We start from the raw sequence: 6364 nt of genomic DNA, 5'->3' as shown, positions 1-6364 counted from the left end.
GTCCTTCTGGAGAAACTTGAGTTCATTTCTTCTGTCATTTAAAAAGGTTCTGCTTCAGCCAGTGGGATATGTTCTTATTGAATTATCTTTTGGGATCATAAAAGGCAGGAATTACCTCATACACTTATAAAGGAATATTATAACCCTTCTGTGATGCTTGGACATATAAAGCTGTAGTGTTAAGTTAATAAAGCTTGAAAACAATAGCTTTTAATGTTAGAAAGACAGGCAGTAACAGTCTGACTTTCTATTCCAATCTTTCATATTGTCCAGCTGCTCTGGTACAGTCAGATCCTGCCCTGAAGGATAAAGAAATCCTGTATACACAGTGCTGTGTCTTAATGAAATCAGGAGGTAAGATGTTGTACCTCCCTAGCCTGGTTTTAGATTCATATCTCTTGCACTTGTGCTGGACTGAACTGGGAAGGCTATGCAGAGGAGGTTTGGCAGTCTCTGTAATCATTTGAACCTCAGAGTGGCAAACTGAGGCTTTTTTAAGAGGTGTGTATTAAACATGTTGGAAAGGGAATGGAGAATCCTAACATAAATTCTGTAAAAGTGAAGAATGTTGTCCATAAAGGAAAGGAATCTTGAGAAAGAAGAAAGCTACAAAGGGCTTCTCAATGTAATCATTATTCTACGTTCCTGTTAGTCTAAAATCACATTCTTAGGTATGAGTTCTGTATATTCAAGACAAACCTATAATATCATCACATAATCAGAAGGATTCCAGAAATTCTGAATCAGTCTTTACTCATTTACATGTATTGTTATTTGATATCACCAGCACATCTACAGGAATAAGGGTCTGCAGGGACTGTCTGTCTGAGCCTGTTTTCATTAACCATGATCCCTAGGCAGACTGCCTTGTTGGTAGGCCATTCTCTGACCCTATAAGCACAGACCTCCTTCTCTGCTACTCTTTGGAGATGCAACCATGGATTGCCACAGAACAACCACTCTCCAACTTCTCCTCTGAACAATTTTCACACAGCTATTAACCATAATAGTTAGAAGGTTGAAGTAAAATGTCATTTGTAAGTGGTTCCTATTTAGCAGTTACAGGCACATACAGAATTCAGGGAAGAGAAAGCTTTTTTTTTTTCCCCCCCAAAAAAAATCATGATTTGTTTTGCCAGGAAGCGCACAGTAGTCCAAAACTGCTGTAAAATATCAGGGGACAGATCTGGGAGACATCAGTAGGGTTATACTCCAATGTACCCCATCTTCTGGAGTTCGTTTACAGCTAGATTGCTACATTCACTACACTCATTAGTGTGTATGTCCTTCTGGATCTCTCGCTTTAGGTGTAGCCAAGAAGACATATATTACACTGTCGTGGTTTAACCCCAGCCAGCAGCTAAGACCATGCAGCCACTGATTCAGTTCTCGCCTGGTGGGATACGAGAAAGAATCAGAAGAGTAAAAGTGAGAAAATTTATGGGCTGAGGTAAAGACAGTTTAATAAGTAAGGCAAAAACTGCCCACGCAAGCAAAATAAAGGAAAAACAAGGAATTCATTCACTGTTTCCCATCAGCAGACAGGTGTTCTGCCATCTCCAGGAAAGCAGGGTTTTGTCATGCTTAATGGTTACTTGGGAAGACAAAGCACCATAACTCCAAATGTGTCCCCCCCCTCCCTTCTTCTCCCAGCTTCATATACTGGCCATGATATCACATGTTAGGGAATATCCTCTTGGTCACTTGCGGTCAGCTGTCCCAGCTGTATTCCCTCCCAATTTTTTGTGCACTCCCAGCCTACTCAGTGGTGGGGCAGTATGAGGAGCAAAAAAAAGCCAAAAACAACAGTGTTTTACCAACACTGTTTCCATCCCAAATTCAAAATACAGCACTATACCAGCTGCTAGCAAGTAACTTAACTCCATCCCAGCTGAAACCATGGCACATACCTGTGCATGATTGTCTTCTCAAATCTATAAGAAAACCTGATTTAGCCTAGTTCTTAATGCACTAGCTTGCTTTCTATAGTCTGTGTCATCCTATGACTCATCACAGTCTTTTCTACCTCTCTTTACTAAGAAACTTTCCACACATCTGCATTCCTTACACTTCTTTTTAATCACTCTTGGCAACACAGTTCACAGAACTAGTTGATGTGACATCCCCTACTCACCATAAATCCCATGTTTGTGTCCAGGTGCTATCGGAATGTTAGGTAACCTCCAGACTTATCCTTCCTGCCTTATTTCTATAGTTTGTTTTGATCTAATAGTACTCATTTCTGCACAACAATATCAGAATAATACTAAGGGACATTACTAAAATAAATACTACAAGCATATTTTCAGTTGTGTACATGAATTCAAAGTATTCTCTGAAGTTTTAAATTCTTACAGGTTTGGACTTAGAACTATCAAACTTCAGGTATTTGCAGAACTATTTTTTAGTTCTTATCAGAAAGCTAACCACCTTTTTTTTAAAAAAAAATAACATGTTATGGTATTATGGGAGCACTGACAGAGCCTTAAAAATAGCATTGTTACTGTGAACTGTAATTATTGATAATTGCTACTGCTGTGTGTAAAGTTGTCTGTTCATATGACACAGCAAAATCTGCAGAAATAGCTCTAATATGTAAGGAGTCATTGAATAACTTTTCCTTTTCATTGGATCAGTAAGAAATGATGCATTTGTTTCATTTTTTTAAGAGATAAGTAAAACTTAACAGTAAGTACTTTATTGCAAGATACCAGAGTTCGTGTGCAACAGTGTTTTTAAAAAGAGGCTTTTATATCAAGATTGTCTTTAAAATGTGTCAGAAGACATGCATCCATTAAAGTTATGTAGACATTTCACCTTCTTTCCACAGTGTTTCCTGACGGCTCAGCTCAGGTCTTTAGCCAGGCAAGGCTGACCAGCTCTGAAGTCACTACACTCTACACAGTAGAAATGAAATAAGGAGCTCCATCCCACTGCTGAGAAAAACATTGATCTGTTTGGAAGCCTGTTCCACCATCTCTCCTTGTAAGGAAGATCAGGTAACTAAAACTAATACAAAAAGCTGGCTAATATCTTCTGGTCAGGAATATTTGTAGACGAGGGAAGGACAAGGAAAGAAGAACTCTTAGAAGCTCTTCCCTTCCCCCTTCCATTTTTCTTTCTCTTTCTTTTTCTTTCTCTTTCTCTTGATCCTCGACCTTTTCTTCCTTCAAGCCAGAGAAGCACTTTGCATTTCTCCCTCCTCTGTTGCCACCTAGAGGAGAGCAGAGCTAAGAGCCAATGTCAGAATGTACATGAGGATAAACCAGGGCAGGGTCTAAAAGGGCAGGAAATGACAAGTGTTGGGTGGGCAAATTCATGTAGGGACATGGAAGATATGCCATGGTGGACACACAGATGGGAAAAAGCCCCCCAGCACAAGCTTTGCCTGTATAAATTCTCCTAGAAGTCCATTAGGAACAGGCAGGAAGAGCTCAGATATTAATTCTTCAACTATTCATTAATAATGGCATTGTTCCTGAGAAAACTCTTGTCTATACACTTACAAAACAAGGGATTTACATGTGTATGTATTATAGTTTTAATACATGCTTACATGCTAGTATATCTGAGGAGTTCAAAGAAGCTGTACAACAAAGGCTTCTGCTAGTAGCAGCCTGTATTACAGGTTAATACTGCCAAGTAAAGGAGGTAGATTAATTTATAATGAAAAAGGCTCAAGATAACTCATAAGAAACTCAGGAATCATATCTGAAATAAACAATTCTATCCAATTTTTACAGCAACTGGAAAAGAAAACTTGTCAATTAATCAGTTTCCTGCTGCAAGACAAGAAATTTTAAAATACCTTAAAAATTTGAAGTATCCACCAAAGAAATCATTCAGCTTCTGTCCAGATTTCAAAGGCAGAAAAATCAATGAATGCTGATACCAACAAAAGTTGGTAGGATGCTTTTACAATACAGAAAATACTAGAATAAAAAAAAAAAGGAATGCTGAGCAACTCAGGAAATGCCGTATTCTACCCATGAGATATCAGAAATGCCTCGTGCTATCAATGGGTTAAACTGAATCATGTGCTTGTACATAAATTCAGAAAACTAATGTGTTGAAATCACTGATTTGAATATTGAAAATTAAACTTCTGCTTGATTTCAGATCTCAGCACTTTCCAGTCTAGTAGTGGTACAGAAAGTCTCAGCTGCTATTATTGTTGTTTCTGATGTTTTTATTTTATTTTAATGATCATGATTTACTGGAATATTTTTTAAAAAAAACTTTTCTACTTTCAAAGTTAAATTTATACCCATTACTTACTTTTTTTTTTTTTTTAAGTAAAAATTAGGCATAAACCTACATAAATTTAACACTCTTAAAAATGTTTGGGTATGCCTTTCAGATTGAAAGAAAACATTCATTACTATAGAAACAACATTTTCTGTTTCTTCATAGGAAACATGAAACTGATAATTTGCCATGTAAAGACAAAAAATATCCTAAAAAAGAGTAGTAAGACAAGAGCAAGGAGGTCAGTCAGAAGTGTGTTCTTCCTGCATCCAGTCTTACCTTTTCTTGATGTATCCAAATCCTAAGGGCCTGATCCAAAACTTATTGAAGTCAATAGAAAACCTTCACTGCCTTTGGAACTGGCATCGAGCATAGAATTTGGATTCCTAAACAAGGCTTTCTAAGCGTCTGTGTATGGAATTAAGAACCTATTTAAAAAAACCTTTACAAAGTAATCTATATTTAATAAGATTCTGTTCGGTTTTTTAGGGGTGTCAAACACTTTAAATTCAAATGTCTGACAGGAATGGTAATGGGTTGAATGCCATCAGATTTGCAGTTTATGGTGGAGGAAAGAGTTTGACTTCTTTTTTTAAACAAATTGATATTTAACCTTTACAGCTATTCAAGGCCTCCTATTGCTGACAGTTGCACTTGTTCCACCTTGCCTGAATTTTAAGCATGTCAGTAATACTTCAGGTTTTATCGCAGCTATTTACTAGAGTGCAAACACTGACCTCCTCGTGACAGCAGCAGAAAGATGCCTTTTTAAGCCATTGATGCTAGATTGCATGCACTAAGCTCAGCTCCTTAGAAGTACTTTGGCAGTGCAATATCTAACATTTTTGTGCTTTTTCTTCAGTGGAATTATCAGACTCAGATCAGAAGCTCAGATGCCTTATGTGATTTAGATATTTAATAGCAAGATTTGTAAATGACTTATCAGCCATGTATATTATCAAGGACAAATAAAAAATAATTTAAAAAGGTTCAGTTTATGCAGCTACCAAGTTGACTGGTGCCTACATTTACAGCAGTGTTGACCTTGTTCCAATACCTTGGATAACTCTAAGCAAGCTAAAATATTTTCACAGTGCAATATAACACAGACATGCTATCTCAGTCCTTCATTTGTGAAAAGCCGGTTTCAGGCATGTTAGACGTTCCTTAGCTGAAGTTTCTTACTGGAATAATCACCTAAAAGTTCAAATAGAGAAATCATCTTTTAGGAAGGAGGCTACTAAATTTATGGAAGAAATTATATGCAGTTGTGTCTGATAATGCAAAGGGAAAGTATTTGATGGTCTAAGATCTATTTTCCTTGAGAGTACAAGTCTGACCTGTGTTAGTGAATGTTCATATCACTTAGCTAGTCCAGATTAAGGCATTACTATTTTTTCTGATATGGCTTAAATGGGCCTGCAAAAGCCTCAGAATTAGTACCTGCCGGTGTGATAGAGGAATAAGAATCCTGTTCCTGTTTGAGCTTGGTAGTTGCACAGTAGCCCTGGTGTGTGCTTTGCCTAAATATACCACTTGAAATTAACCTTCTGACTGGATTGTAGCAGCTAAACAGTAGTACAAGTGTATAATTTGTGATAGGCTGTTTCATAAGAGTGTTTGATGATCTGATTCTACAAGATCTCTAAATTGAATGCCCGATTTCTGTATCTTGAAGACAAAAAACAGTTGTAGGGTCTGAGATGAGTTTTTCAGGGGACTAAACACCAAGTCTTCTGTCAAGAGAGACATGTCTCCAAAGAGTTACTCGTTGCTGCTACATTCTGACCAAGGGATTATCTATGGCTAATAGGAAATACATGGTGGAAAAGTGTATTTCCAGCTATAGTTTGGTTTGGTTTGGTTTGATTTGGTTTGGTTTGGTTTGTTTGGGTTGTTTTGCAGTTGTAACCTTACAAGACGAAAGGAAGGACAGAGATCCTAATTAAATGATTGGCCTTTTTTAAGAGCTTAAGAACTTGCCTCAGTCTTCTTAGTGATCTCTAGTTAAGTATGATCTGGTTAGTAGAGTCCATTCCCAAGGGCAATGACTTAACTGAACATAGCCCACTTTTTAATCCATCACTTCTGTCGCAGAGCTACTCCTCTTTTGAAC

This window comes from Rissa tridactyla, chromosome 1 (assembly GCF_028500815.1).
Source record: "Rissa tridactyla isolate bRisTri1 chromosome 1, bRisTri1.patW.cur.20221130, whole genome shotgun sequence".
Lineage (NCBI taxonomy): Eukaryota > Metazoa > Chordata > Aves > Charadriiformes > Laridae > Rissa > Rissa tridactyla.
The sequence above is the reverse complement of the archived record's forward strand: the minus strand, read 5'-3'. Positions refer to the sequence as shown.